This window comes from Sander lucioperca, chromosome 7 (assembly GCF_008315115.2).
Source record: "Sander lucioperca isolate FBNREF2018 chromosome 7, SLUC_FBN_1.2, whole genome shotgun sequence".
Classification (NCBI taxonomy): Eukaryota; Metazoa; Chordata; class Actinopteri; order Perciformes; family Percidae; genus Sander; species Sander lucioperca.
This window is the reverse complement of record NC_050179.1, coordinates 4,462,480-4,478,531: the sequence shown is the minus strand read 5'-3', so window position 1 is coordinate 4,478,531 and position 16,052 is coordinate 4,462,480. Positions and strand designations below refer to the sequence as shown.

At 39.7% G+C, this 16,052-nt stretch overlaps 1 protein-coding gene across 2 annotated transcripts in view; it reads right to left on the bottom strand.

Moving 5' to 3' along the window:
* lrrc4ca (leucine rich repeat containing 4C, genome duplicate a) overlaps positions 1-16,052 on the bottom strand; it is a 61,539-nt gene that overhangs the window by 20,782 nt on the left and 24,705 nt on the right. The gene's annotated exons all lie outside the window — the stretch shown is intronic.

Sequence of the window (16,052 nt, the reverse complement as noted above, 5' to 3'; positions counted from 1 at the left end):
GAGGACAGTCAAAGCCATAACGCCTCACAAACACACACACGCGTAGCATGCACACAAAAACACACATACGCCAAACACAGAGGACCAATCCTGCTGAATAAATTATGGGGGACAAAAGCAAACGGAGATAGAGCTCTCCATCTCGCCTGTTATCCATTAGTGCAGAGCAGGAACTGTGAGCGCAAATAAGCTTGTGTTTGAACCACTGGAACATTATTGTGTGCACCTATCATGACCCCAACCTTTGTTTCAAGATAAGGTTTTTGCCGCCTCTGTCTCATATATGCAGCATTGCCAGCAAGTCCTGTTTTCACATCACAGTTGTATTTCATCTAGATGACCAGCAACTAATACAACACAGCAAACATACCTTGAACCATCTAATGTGCTGCTGATGACATAACAGAATATAATAAATAGAATAATATTTGAAATAAGGGACCATTGCTTATTAATTAGCAGGTTGTAGTGGAATGGAACAGTTTTGCAGAGCTGTCTTGCTCATGCTTTAACAAGTTCAATAATTGAAAATTCAAGAAATATGGTTGTGCAAGGCCTGTCTGACCAAAAGCAAAAATGTATAAGTTTGTCTCTCAATACTCAACATCCCCAACATGTTTATGGCAGCCAGCTTGAAGTACAGACATTTGTTCCTTTTTGAGGATATAAATCTTTAAAAATGGTTTACTTATATATTTTATTGTAAAATAATGCCCCAAAACAGCTGTCGTTTTCGCAAATGTTAAAGTATAGCGCATTTTTGGTATGTGGGATTGACTCAAATAAAATACAGTGCTCACTTTTATCTTAACACGAAAACATGTCACATGAGGTTTATGACACAGGGCTAAACGCTATGTTAGACTATGGCTACTCAGACAATACTTGTTAGTAGGATAAATTCATTATTATTTTTTAGTCATATTTGTTGACATTGAGGAAAACATTACATATCATCAGACGTTTCTCTCAGCCAGTCTCTAGTCTACAGCTCTAAGTTCTGCAACTATGGAATACATACAGTACACGGAAATAAAATGGTACAATGACACTAATGAATAAGACAAAATTGTTCACAAGCTGTACAGGTAACACATTTAAAAGATGACCTGGTAATGTAAGTGACATAACCAGTACATATTGTAAAACAACATGATATGAAGCACAGTAAGTTGAGGAAGAACTATCCAATTCTCTCAGGCTGAAACTTATAAGAGTGACAAATTATCCCTGCAGATAGCAATGATGGATATGGGCTTTGTCGTTGTAATCATTATCATTGTTGTTATTATCAACAACATCAATATTGCAACACACACACACACACACACACAAAGCAGATAGGCTAGGCAAGATCTCATTGATTTCTTCCTGCACACACACACAGCCCCTGGCTTCCTCCTTCTTTGACAAAACACTACATCTTTGCATTTTTCAAAGCTTGTCTCGAGTCAGTGTTTCAGAATGTGACTAAAAGATGTATGTTCTTTCTAATTAAGAAGAAAGAACAATATTCAAGCCTTAAACATGCAGACAGTCTGGTCTGTCAGAGACAGCTGCTGGTTTAATACCAATTGGGTCTTTGTAAGCAAAGATATGAAACATAATGTAATCTGCTTCTTTATACTTTCTATGCACATATGATTTTTTTTCTCACTGCCACTGTCACCAAATTTGAAACTTGAAACACTGAATCACAAACAACCACACATCACATGAAATGTAGTTAAAACTAATTGGAATGAAAATCATAGTACCTAGCTTGCAGCAATCACATTTCCAGAAACATTTTATTGCCACCTTATATTGTGCATGGACACCAGAGCACCATTTGTTAGCTCATCACATCTTCAACACCAGTCAGTCCAATAAACTTGTAGTCGTATCTTTAGTGGTCTGCAAGACATCAAAGATCTGCTCAGCCATTTATTTTCTTCTCTCTTTATCTCCCATGAACTCACAGAGATAAAGTCCCTTTCTGGAAGAGTAGTACTCCAACAAATCAAGACTAATGTCAGTGCCTTCTGCACCAGATCGCAGCATATTTTGACCCACAGGTCACACTACATCACCCACTGGAAATGACCAGAAATGCATGTCAGGCTGAATCAATTGGCTGCATAGCCACTCGTTCAATTAAGATCTTGGGTGGGGGTGGTCAGTGTGGGTTGCAGTGTGGTGAGTACAGGCTCCCAAAGGAGCAGTAAGTGCTGAAATCAGCTCAGCTGCGCCTGCCATTTGTCATTATCTAATGGTAAATCCATCTGTGTCTGGTAGAGGGCCCTCGCCAGGCCAGTTTTTTAAGTGGCCTGACAGTAAGGGAAAAAAAGGATGGATAGATAGATAGATAGATAGATAGATAGATAGATAGAAATGTCAAATTTAAAATATTAGTTATGTTAAAATATACACTTTTTTTGTTAAATGACTACAGAATGGCACTATTCCAACAGATTTTACTCACAAATTAGGCAGAGAGATAATATCAAGAAGTTTAAAAAGATCCATGAAATCTCGAAGGTTTGCTTTGACATAATGCAAATGCACGCAGAGAAACCAAGCCATATTTTCTTCTTTTTTTAAGTCTAAGGAAGACGATGGTGATGAGATGAAACAAATTAATGGACTTTAAAGCAGGCATTAAGATGGAATACAATTATCTGGAACAAAGAATGCAATTTTGTAATTCTCAATTACATGATCTGTGACTTAATTAAATTAGAATGCGGCTAAATCAGTACTTTAATATGATTTTAATTAATACACGTCTCAGCTATGTACACCATTTGTCATTAGACAATATGAGAGATTACAGGCATATTCTGTTTATCTCTGCGTGTGTGTGTTTGTACAGTAATGCTGGTTTCTGCACTAGATCATGCATTATCAGTCAATAATCAAAGCCACTGACAACCAGACTTTCTAGAAAAACTGACAAATATGCTGCCATACTGGTATGTTTAGCCAAAGTGATTCAGAAGTAGTGGACATTGTTGCCACATTTTCTCATTTGTAATTGGCAAACTGGTGCAAGATGAGGTCTATTTATTTGAATAGGGTGGCTTCCTGTACTTCTTTCCAGGATGACACAAAACGGATGGGTATCTATCAAAATGGGTATCTACAAGTCCAGTGTAGGGTTGTGGCCAAATCTACATGCCATACACCTGTTGTCAACACATGATGTTTGTTTTAAAGAGAGGCTTTTACCGACCCCCAGTTAGAACCGCAGTTTAAACTTATGCTGCACCAAAGGGATGCCGCTAAGAAACTCATTGCATGGTGGAATTAGTGCAATCAGGGGAGATATGGAATTAATATGTCTGATTAAGTGCCTGAGTGAATTAGCATTTGGAGTCCAAAGAGAGTTCAAGCAGGAGGGGAGGGATGAGATATGTTTTGCAGATAGAAAGAAAGACTGACAGACTGGGCTATAGAAGGAAAATAACAAAGTGGAAAGGTAGGATGACTGTGCTCTGAAGCATTTTACTGTATATAGAACATTCCTTTGGTTCTTGTTTTCAGTTAGGCCAGTCTTGTCAGTTTGATTATTTCTTTTTGATAAGGAAATGTTCCTTCTCCTCATCTGCCTGTGAAATGGATCCATAGTCACCGTCCTGTCTTAGGTTTTCACCCGTATACAGACCAGCTGTCAGTTGTTCATGATGGGAGAGGTAATGGGTTTGGCCCCATCAAAAATGTTACTCTTTGAAGACATTGTGATCTGTTTTCCTTAAGACCCTGTCATAAAAGATGAGGGAACTACATGGAGACGCTTACACCAGGCTTGTGCAAAATTCTGAATTTTAGAATTGGCCTCCATTCAATTCATGAATTGGAATTTGAATTGAATTGACTCCGCCCCTCAGGAAGTTGAATTTTAATTTGAATTGGAATGACAGGAAGTGGAATTAAATGCATGGCAATTCAAAGAAATTGAATTGAACAGTCACACAACAGAAATAATGTGTTGAATCTCACATACATTCAGTGATAGGAAGGTTACTTTGGAAATGTAATTGCTTACTGTTATAAGTTACCCATTATAAATGTGGTTTGGATTACTTTATTTGGATTACTTTATCAATGCAAAGCAATTTCTAACTAACTAACTAATTGAATTACACATTTTACCTCACTAATACAACTAAAGACAATTACATTCATTTTGTAATTTAATAACATAATTTCATTACACACAACTAGTCACTCCTCAACCCTACATACATTTTGTTCCAAAATATAGATAATGATAAGCATTCTGGGAAATGGAGTCATGTTCCATCATGTTCCACAAAATTACAATTACAATAAATCAAACTTAATTATTTGTTCTGTGACTAGAGCATTGCTGAAAACATTTCCTGTTAATGTAATATGTACAAGTAGTTCAAACTAATATCATTTATAGAATAATGTAATCATATCTGACATATATTGTAAAGCTTCATTGTTAAACACTTCACTTAACTTATGTATATGAATTTCTTTGAATTTTTATTGAATTGCAATTCTGCTTCTTTTAATTCAAATTCGAATTGTAATTCTAGATCCTGTTTTTGACATCAATTCAAATTCAATTCAAATTCAAGAATTGAATTGGAATTTAGGAGTCATTCTCAATTCAGTTCTGAATTGTGCAGAAGCCTGACTTACACTGAGAAGAAGACGCTAAAGGTGGCACACAGAGGGACATTTTCAGAGAGAGACAAATAGGGACACTACTCAAAAGGCAGGCTTGAAAAGTCAGGCAAAAGGTAGATTGAGGAGAAGCAGGGAAGATGAAAGACACAGACTGCTTGGTTAGCCCCAGAGAGAGGAGTAAATTACCAATATGAAATCTCTCCCTCGAAATGTCTGACTCTCATATGAAAGGCTGGCAAAAGCCTCTGAAGACAAAATGAATGAGAACGGATGCCATGCTACCACAGGGTGATACAGTAGTCATAACATACGCTAATAAGCATATAATGCAAATCAATGCAAAAGCAATCTGGTATTGTACAACAGAAAGCTAACTGCGTGTGCAGTTTGAGACTAAAATAGACTCTGATTACAATTCTTGATAATGAATACATGTAAAAGAAAAAGGAGAGTGAAAAGAGAACTGTATTGAGGCTATTGTAAGGCTCATAAATGAAACCTTGGAGTGGGATAAAAGGAGAAGAAAAATCAAGAAGAAAAGGCAAAGTGGTATATAGAAAACTTTGGGGTGAATGAGTGTGATATGTGAACAAGGAGGGTGAGAGACATATGGAGGGAAAAAAGAAAGAGTGATGAGGGCAGTAGAAAATTCATTTTTTGATTTTCATTCATTTCATTTCTAGGTGTGATGAACATCATGGTGAGTCACTGGGTGTGTCTGTCTCCAGGAAGAGATGAAAGCAGTTGCTGAAGTGGCCAGCATGCTGCCCCATCAAAGGAACATGGCAAACTGACAAATTAGAGAGATGTTGTCTAATTTTGCCCTTCTGTTCTTTCTTCAGATTTTACTCATTTGGATTTTCCTCGAGGAAATAAATAGCTGGCTTCAATTGGTGCCCCGTTTGATGCAGGAACAAACTTTTTTGTACAGTCACATTAAGCTGTTCTAGGATAAAAAGCCTGTATCTAACTATGCTATAAAAGCCAATTCTGAAAATCTGGATCATTAAGTAGGCAGTAAGAGCGTGCAGACTAAACTGCATAAAATGTTTAATAGTTTGTTTTGTCAGCAGAAGCATGGCCACTGCAGTTTGAGTTTTTGCTCTGTTATTGACAATGCCTACAGATGGTAATGTTGATAACCACTGGCTAACTTGCTGTGATATTTACTATGGATATTCATGGTCCCTAGAGAATGGTTCAGTTGATATTGGTGACACCTCCACACCTTTTTGTGTAGCACTACTGTCAGGTCAAACTTAGCTGTGGATATTCACGGTACACAGAGAATGAGGACTATGGTTAACTGCTCCTCAGATCTCTGCAGGGTAAATCCAGACAACTAGCTAGACTGTCTGTCCAATCTGAGTTTTCTGTTGCAAGACTAAAACAACCTTTGAACGTACACATGTTCCACCAAAACAAGTTCCTTCCAGAGGCTATTTTGCAAAGGCACCATGAGCCGGCCAAGACGATTGTGATTGGTTTAAAGAAATGCAAATAAAACAGAGCATGTTTTTCTCCCATCCCGGAATGTTGTGTGGACTAGCCAGACCCTCCTCCGCAGCTCTGTGGAAGAAGGTCTTTCTCTGCCATTGCCATTGCCATGAAATTTACTTAGCACATTTATGCACGCCTTCATCCACCAGAGGAAGAACCTCTGTACCTCTGTGCGCCTGGCGCAGGTGCATTTAGGGCGTGTACATATCCACTTTTGCTAGTTTAACGGCGGAAAAAAGGGTCCGTGCGCCAGGCACATGGTTCAAAAGGGTTGTACTTAGTGTCTTAATTAATCATAGGTGTGTTTTGGTCGTAACATACAATAAACCAATCAGAGTGTCTTCTCCCATTCCCTTTAAAAGCCATGCACGTCTGTACCTCGGCGCATTGCTATTATGATGGCGGATTTGCTAAGCAGGAAGGAGAGATTTTCAGGAGAATGAAACTGATCTGCTTGTGCGTGAAGTGAAAGCGCGCGAGCAGATCATACTATTTCACATTGTAATATTTTTATTTTTTATCTTTTGCATGTTTGTGTGCTGCTGCGACTCCCTGTGTGTGTAACAAGCATAGTGTGCGTGTGCTGTGCACAAGCCTAGGCACATTTAACTAATGCGCTGTTAAAATAACAATGAAATGCTGAGTTTTTGACTTTACACCAGGTTTTTGTTGGTCAATGGCGCGATCACTTTCCGCTGCCTCAAGATAGCAATACGCCAAGAATGCACCTGAACACACCTCCCTGTACGACCAGCATGCCCATGGGCGCACAGATGGGCGCAGGTGCATTTGCTATTTAGACGACGTGGGGGCTGGACGGGAAATTGACAACTGCGTCGATCTTAAACTAGCAAAGACACTTGCATCATGCTTTGCGCTGCGCCAGGTGCAAGATAGGGCCCCATGAGTTTTTATCTGCTGCTATAATACCCTTATGTTTTTGACTTCAGGCTTTAGACAAAAAAAAAAAATAGATTATTCTACTAAAAAAACACAATTATTCAAAGCGGATTACAGCCACTTTGAATAATTGTGGTCCCCAGAGCATAAATCATGTTCTTGGGTCTCTTTTGTATTCTGATCTCACAGTGACTTCCTGAATAAACACAGCTTAACTGAGTGGTGTTTCCTGCTTCTGCCAAGCAAATATTCCCATTTGCACTATTAAATCCTAATTTGCAGATTGAAACTTGTATCTGTGCAGGATGAATAATCATATGATGAATATTGAAAAAAAAAAAGCTAAATATATTCATGATGCCAAGCAGATAAACCCATTTGATTTTAATGACCCAATGACCTTTCCTTTCACACTACCCTCAGGACAAACTTTCCATTACATGTTTTCTTCATAAAATACTTTCAAATAGCATGGTGTAATGAACATGACATACTCTAGAGACAGCTTCAGGGCTTCAGACTTGAGTGTTTGTTTTATGTGTTCACGGGTGTATTCATTTGTGTCTACACTATTAAACAAATGTTTTTTGGTGTGCAATAAACGCCACGATTTTGCTTTGGAAAATCTAACCTTTCACTTTTTCTTAGCCTCAAACCCAGTTCACAAGCCAGCATAAAACATTCTTAGTGCATGCATGTCTGTTTCCATATAGTGACACAATTCTTCAGCCAGCTTTCTGAAAATCCAAGTGCAAAATCACACAAAAGACTTGTCATCAGGCTACAGATTGCAACCATGCAAGAGAGTGAGCATGCAGGAGTGTTGTAGCTACCTCACTCCCTGTTGGGATCAACTCTTGGGATCCTAAGCGGATTTACAGTGCGATATCAGCACTAAGCAGACAATCATTGCAGGTATCAGGAGTAGAAGTTGATAGTAGAGTTAGGAAAGGAAATGCTGACATGCTACCAGAGAAAGGTGGTAATATAAAGGACCAGATTATAATGATGAACATTACCATGCTAAAGGCAAGCAGTGGAATGGAGGAATAGAAAGAGAGAGGAAGACAGGAAGTGAGCATCTGTATATTATTTGTGTTAATATGTGTCCAAGTTAGAACTGTTGTGATCACTATGCAAGACATGTACAGTGTAGAAGAGGAACATGTTTGTATTAGATGTTCACAATATTACCATGTTAATTAGCAGAGCATGACATGTGCCAGAAACTATAGCAAAATGATTGGTGAATTAATAATAATGCTAGATGTACAAGTATTTGTGTTTACAACAAAGTGGGCAATCAAAACCAGACATACACATGGGAGACATCCTTTACTCAGCTTTTTGCATGAAAGCCCAGGGAGAAGCATCAGATAGCAGAGAGCACTCATGCACAATCGGCCATGAGCCTCTCTCCTTACAATGCTTTCCAGAACAATCTTGCACCAGACTAGCCTTAAGCCTCAGTGCCTGGCAGCACCAGCTGCCATGCTCTACCAGTCGTACTTACACAGGGAGCAAATGCTCCATTGCGGAAGAGATAAGTAAATGTTACTTATTCCATTTTGTACTATGTACCTTGACACAGGCTGATAACACAGGCTTGAAGCAGACAGCACTCAAGAGGGCGGAGGTAGAATGATGCATCTCATACGTTAGTGTGTGAGTCATCATAAAGCTAAATGTGCTTAAGTGGGGAGGGATAAAGACAGAAAGGATGATGCAGGGTGAGTGTTAAGTCTGTTACTTAGTTGTGGTCACTTTATTTGTAGGCAAAACCCTCTCTCTTTGGTTGATGACCAGACTTACATGTGAGAGTATTTATAATATAATACAGTATTGTACTGGTCTGCAATTTTTCTAATTATATAGAAAAAAATAATTTCTAAGTGAATAAATCATGCTCTCTACACTGTAGCGTGGGTACACGTCCATGAATGTGATGTGAATTTGTATTTTAAATATCGTTTCCTTATGCAACATGAACTTGCTGTGGCCATCTACATCTACAATACATATGGACAGAGTGATGTGAAAGTGTGTGAAGAGGTAAAGAGGGGAGACAGAGAGATAACTACTTGGAAAGTGAACACTGCTCTCGGGAAAGCTCTCTTTCTCTCTCAGAGGAGAGGGAGGCCGTCTGAAGAGGTTATTTATTTTTCATCTGGAGATGGAAACTGAGCGGTGGGGAGAGCCCCAGTGGAATTACTGACTGAAGATGTACCCTCCCGGGGCTACTGTCTTTCTCTTCTCCCTCTTTCTCCCACTCCCGCTCACTTTCCATCTCCCACCTTTCTGATCTTCACCAGAGCGCTGCCACTGTCTCTCTGGGAGATGGGGGAAGAGGAGACGAAAAAGAGGAGCTGCTCATTCTCTATGCCATCTTTGCCTGCCTCACAGTCAAACTCTATTCATCCCACACTCCTGTGGTCTGCAGAGCTCTGCTTGGCTTTGCTCAGCTGTAACTGCATCCAGCAAGCTGAGCCGAGTTGTTCTCCAGGCTCCTCCCAGGCTTGTCTAGCTCTACGTGGGAAGCAACGCATCTTATCCCAGCCCTCCTCATTAACAGCATTCCCATCACACACCAGAGTCATTAAAAAAGCCACTTGCCCTCCCCCATCACCTCCGGTGTTTTTCTTTCATCATTCCATTTCTCTGTTCGGATGAACTGGCGGTGTGTATGTCTTGGCTGACACCTTTACTCCACCAGGACCAGAGTGAATTATTGGGAGGAAGAGAAGTGGAGCTACATAATCTTTGTAAGGCTGCCTCTCCATGGCTTGTTCTTTTGTTGTCATGGGAGTCCATGAAAGGCTGCCTTTCGCTCCCTATTTCTCTTAATGAACAAAGGTGTCAAATGCATCCTTACATTCAGGTCATTTGGGAGGTTCCCCACAGCTACAAAAAGTCAAGATACTAAAAATAAGAGTGCCATAAAAAGTATGCAAGGCAGCTCATACTTTCACACCAATGTTAGGTAATGCATTCCCCTTTCTACCATCTAGGGAGGGATTCAGGCCTTGTGTCGGTGCAGGTTTTCAGCAAGTACATAATTAAGATGACATTGTTGCTACAGTAGAGTAAAGTGCTCCTTGGGAGCAGAATTCTCACCTGGCGAGTGTGTGGTACCCCAGTAGTTTGCCATTTCCACATGACTTTCTTCCACATTCTGACTACTCAAACCTACTCTGCTATCCTATTTTATAAGATGGATAAAAAGAGGATGAGTAAACCATCATGTTTTTTTACATTTCAATGGAGGGAGGGAGAGAAAGCGGGTGTGAAAAGGGGGACACTAATAGAGGACATGCTGCAACAGTAGAGTGGGGTTTGTATAGGGACACACTTTACATCAATCCTCAAATAGAAACAAGCCCAGCCTCTGCTAATCTCCCTCACAACAGTAACGAGAAAATGGACTCTGCTTTTGCTGCCTCTCAAAGCCACAAGCTAACAATGGATGTAGAAGAAATTAAATGTCCCCCCCCCCCCCCCCCACGCGATAACCTCCTTATTTTCTTCTTCCTTTTTTGCCTGTCCCTCCCTTCGCCTTTCTCCCTCCCCTCTGTCTTCCTCTGCACTCCATTCCGTGCCTAGTTAACTTCATTGGTTGTAGAGGAAGAATGCTGAGGATGCAGGACTATGGAGAAACCAGCATCAATTAGACTCTAAAGTGCACTTTATTTTTTGTCCAACCAATGCCAAATGAAATTACACTATAAATAACAAAAAAGCCCAATGGAAAAGCAATGAACTTTAATTATCGAAGCAGATCCTCAGCATGGGTCACTGCTCACTACACTCCGGTTCACCGTGTGCTCTCACACTGCACATGTGCTGGCTTGGGGCCACTGTTATGATCTGCTCACAGACGTAAATTTCACAAAATCAGTCTCACATTTAATCATCAAACCTACCCAGTCAGACATCACAGTTTAGTACACCCCCGTACATTGCTCCCATTCATATTGGTCCAACAAATTGTTCAAATAAATTATTCAAATTAGCATTTAATTGAACTGTCTGTATTAGTCTACATCACTACAAACATCCTCTAATTACTTACAACATAGTAGAATAGGATAGGATAATAAGATAGAATAAGTTATACCTCTTCAATAAAAACAATTTAAAGTTATATTCTAACATGTACAAAGGAAATTGAGTAATTATTTAAGAATACATTAGTTAATACAAATCTATAGTCATTTTTTTCTTACTGTTGTTTTTTTTCTCACTTGGTTAGCATACACGCTGTATGTAACAGAAGACATCAAACTGCTTTTAAAAATTCAGCTGAGAACACAAGAGACACAGTGGGAAACAAATTAAACATGATAACTAAAACTGTTTCCCCCATGTGGTTTGGATAGATGGGGTAACGCCTGTCTGAGAGCGAGCGAGACACAGAGAGGAGAGAGAAAGCGTGAGACAGCAGCTGTGATTCCCCTCTATTTCTTTTTTGGGAGGACTGCCAGGTCAGATGGCATGACAGGACGTGACCTGTGTAAAATGTTACAACCATTTGCAAGTGTTTTATCTTTCTATTTTGAGTGTACAGTGTAAATTCTGACCTGTACTGGAATATATGTGGAAGGTCTGCATGGAATGCCAACAGCAGCCTTTTCGTTTAAATCCACTCATCTTTCCTGCTGCAGTAAAGTGTCAATAGAGAACTGAGAAAACCTGAAAAAATAAAATGGCTGAAGGCATCTCATGACTAAAAGAAGCATTGTGTTACAAGTCACAATAAAAAAGGGTAAAGATTTTGATGCTTTCTTTCACAAGGCATATGGTTGTGTAACAGCCCAATTCCACTGAATAACGGGTCTTCGAGGATTACTATGTAAATCTGTGATTTTCTCCATATATTATGTTCTGCCTGATATCATCAGATTGTACACATATTATCAAGATGCATGTACTGATGTGGGATTGTAAAATGAATCTAGATACTCTACGTTATTTGGCTTCATCAATATGCAGCACTTGAGGATTTCGAGGACATCAAGCAAAATAGGAGCAGTGAGATGAGAGGATAAAGTAGGCCATCAGTCTAGTGTTACAGGTCAACAGATAAGCATGCTGAAATATCATTGTTTGGGTGCTGCTTTCACATGTGGATATTGAAGATTTTTGTTTTTGTTGAAGAATTGGGATCAAACACTGAAGTTTTGAATTACTCATGTAAAAATATAATGGTTTTGCATAAGAAGTCAGCGGTTATCAATAAGTGAGCCTGTGTAACTTTTTCTGAACAGCGGCCCAACTCAAGGAGATAATGATGAATGGGAAAATATAGTGAAGGAGCAGCACAAAAAGAGAAGGGCCATAATAATGTGTAATATAATGGGTAATGTCAGTTATACACAGATCAATCTCAAATTTGCTAACGTTAGCTAACATTTGCCACCATAAGCTCCTGGTCATACCAGATTAAATAAATACACCCAGACCAGACCAGCAAAGGTTGATTTTATTGTTTATAAATTCAACTTGCCAACTGATATGTTTTAGCTTGTGCAATAAGGCTTCTGACAAGTTCTTGTTTAAAGGTAGATTTTAATTGGTTCTTATAATAAAAAATTGGAATTGGATAAGAAGTAATACCAAGCTTGATTCCATTTTGGTCACAAATAATGTCTGGATAACTCAATATTGAAGATATAGAAAGATCTTTACAAATCCACCATTAGGCACTTTTAATAAACACATATACAGTACTTTGGTAGACCCCTGCGATTTGGGGGTGAAGCTGCAACATTGTTGCATTTGTCATTTGGTTTGCGTTTAGAATGTACTTTGTCAAATGCACCAAATACTGTAAACAAATGTTATATGGTTGAAAGGGTCACTTGTTTATTGGACAGAATATTCTCGAATAAAACTCGCCAACACTTCCTGGTCTCAGAAATATTGGAGCAACACCAAATTTATAATGTCTTGAGTTTTTTGGTTTTGCTTTAGTGTTACTAATATTTTAGAAGAAGGCAAACAATATGAGCAGCTAACAAGGCAGCCAGTGAAGGAGAGGGCGAGCCCCAAGTTTGAGCTAAACGGCATCTGTAGTTAGGTTTGCTTTGCAATCTTTTCTAATCTTGGATTTTTCTCAGTGTGAAACGAAACCGAACCAAGGAGGAAACCCTCCAAGGTTACAAACTCCTCAAGTGATTCGGACCAGAGCAAACAAACTACAGGTGTGAAAACAACTTTAATTTACCTTAAAAAATACGTAACCAATAAAACTTACAGTCACTAAAGAAAATGTTTTAATGAGCAGGAAATGAATCAACCAATGCAGGCCTCCCCTTACACATTCTCACACTCACGCACCACCTCGGATTTCCTTGTCGAAATAGGTCTGTTATACAATTGAATTATGGTGAATCATTATTCATTGGTGTCGTCTCCTGGTGGTTTACATAACCAGGATTTAATAATAGAACAAGTGCGCGAATGCTCTCCCACAATACTACTGGTACTGCTCTCTGACCAAGAAACAGTACTCAGGTTTGTAGCTCTATTTTGAGAATGAGTCAGGCATAGAGCTAGAGAGAGAGAGAGAGAGAGAGAGAGAGAGAGAGAGAGAGAGAGAGAGAGAGAGAGAGGAAATGAGCCGAAGAAGTACATTTCCCCTGCCACATCCCTGCCCGTTCACCCTGCCGAGTCACTTGGCCTCTGCGGTTTTACAGATGCAGAAATGTCTCAAGAGCTTGTGCATTTCATTTGGCATCAAAAACCATGGATCAAAACAGTGGAGTACACAGCTTTGTTTCAGATTTGCTCAAGAGACAGGGTGCTGTTTCAGTTTGAACTTGAACACATATCCTATTACGGATGATGCCGGAGCACTCAGTGCTACAAGCTGTACACAGCACACGTCTGCAACACATCGTCAGAGAGTGTGACTTCAGCCAGTAATGAATTCTTGTGTGAAGAGACCCAACAGACACAACCACATACGCAGTATGACTATGTGACTGGTAACAAAGTAAACAGAGAAGCATTACTAATTCTAGAGCGTGTTCAGATCTCTGCACACACTCTGTGTTAAACTACACAAATCATTTGCATTTCTTGACTGTCTTTTAAAAATGGTAAACGTAAAGTGATTAAAAATTCAGAGTGAATGTTTTTATATAGACCTTCTGACAAATTTGGCAACCCTAAACCTTCATTCCTGACAAATTACTGGCGGACAAATAACAGAGCTTCAGCTGGAGATGAACAAAAGCCTGACTGAGGGACACGCTCAGCTGGCAGACATTTAACTTTAGCTGAGAGCCCGGGAGTGTGTGTGTTTGTGTGTGTGTTTGTGTGTGTGTGTGTGTGTGTGTGTGTGTGTGTGTGTGTGTGTGTGTGTGTGTGTGTGTGTGTGTGTGTGTGTGTGTGTGTGTGTGTGTGTGAGTGTGTGTGTGAGAGTAAGAGAGACTATGTTAGCAGTCACATCACATCACAGTTTGCAACCACATTGATTAAGAGAGTCACCATGCAGACTAATTTGGACATGGAGCAGACTGAACAATTAATGGCAACCGCTAATTTCATGTGAGGACATCAAAAGACTTTAATGGTTATTGCACTTATGTATCACCATACTCTCAAACATTTATTTTTTTTCACTTTTAATGCAGCTTTCATTTTTTTGTATTCATGTCCTGCTTTAGTAGGTAATAGTGAATATTTACAATTACAATTATGCACACGTGTGATTATATGTATGTAGACATGTGTAATCAGTTCTTTTGTGGGTGTGTGTGTGTGTGTGTGTGTGTGTGTGTGTGTGTGCACATCTCTGTGTTAGAGTAGGGGAACTGAATGTCAGTATGTTGTATATACTGTATATGTGTGTAGGTGTTTTATTTATCTCTCTCTATTGAGGATGCTGTCCTTTGAGAGACTCAAAGCAAATTCTATTGTAAACCCCGAGCTACTGAGGGACTGTGAGAGGCAAAGCCATCCATCAGAGCTGGACATATCCCCCATATGCAAACAAATGAATTAGAGCACTCGCTTCCCACCGGACCCACATCACAGCAGAGCAAAATAAGGTGCAAGGATGACAGGAGAGAAGGGATGCCATATAATAAGCTGGAGATTAGAAAACCCTCTTGTGGTGCCAAAGTGAAAGGACAGGCAAATATAAGGATAAATGAGGAATAAGGTCAAGTGAATTGGTTCTGTGAAAATGAGAGGAGGCCAAGACCGAGCGTTAAAACTCTTCACCTCTTTTGAAGTGAATGGTGCTGAAGACAGTGTGGCTGTAAGATCTGTGGTTATCATTTAAAGGGTCTGTAATCATCGGAAGTGGGTGTACAAGAACCTGACTGCACACAGCTGCGTGTCACTTTTTGTGGCACTGTGGTGCTGTCTTCCTCTAGGAATGATTAACCCAGAAGAGCTTAATATAGAAAGAGAGTAAGAAATAGATGGTGGAGAAGGATGAGAGGGAAAGAGAGAGAGGAGGGCCTGGAGGACACTATTGTATTCCATGGAGAGTGTACTCTTTACCTCTGCACATCAAACCATTTTCACCACCGTTTAGCAATCTGTCTGCTAATTAATCACGCACTGTAATCAGTCAGGGGCACTGAAATACTGTGTGTTAGTTTGGCTGTGGGTGCATCATGTGTATGGGGAAACAGGTGCATACTGGTGCATACTGAGAATAATAGCGGCAGACTGCATATCACTGCTGCTGCAGTGTTCCTGTCTGTGGCTACAATGTTCATGCAATCAGGCTTTGACATTCAGGGTATGGGTTAAACTTTTCATATTGCTCCAGAAAATACAGTACAGAGGTGACTTTATGATATATTATCATTGTTAACCTCAGAAATCAGAGCAATGAACAATGGATAGTATAGCTCCTGATTGTGGCAAAGTATGTAATCTACTAGGTGAAAACGTTTGCAGTATTCATGATGCTGATAATCATCTCCAGATTGGTGGTATCACAGTGATTGGAGATGGATTGACTGTATTGCCACCAGGGCGAGCAATCA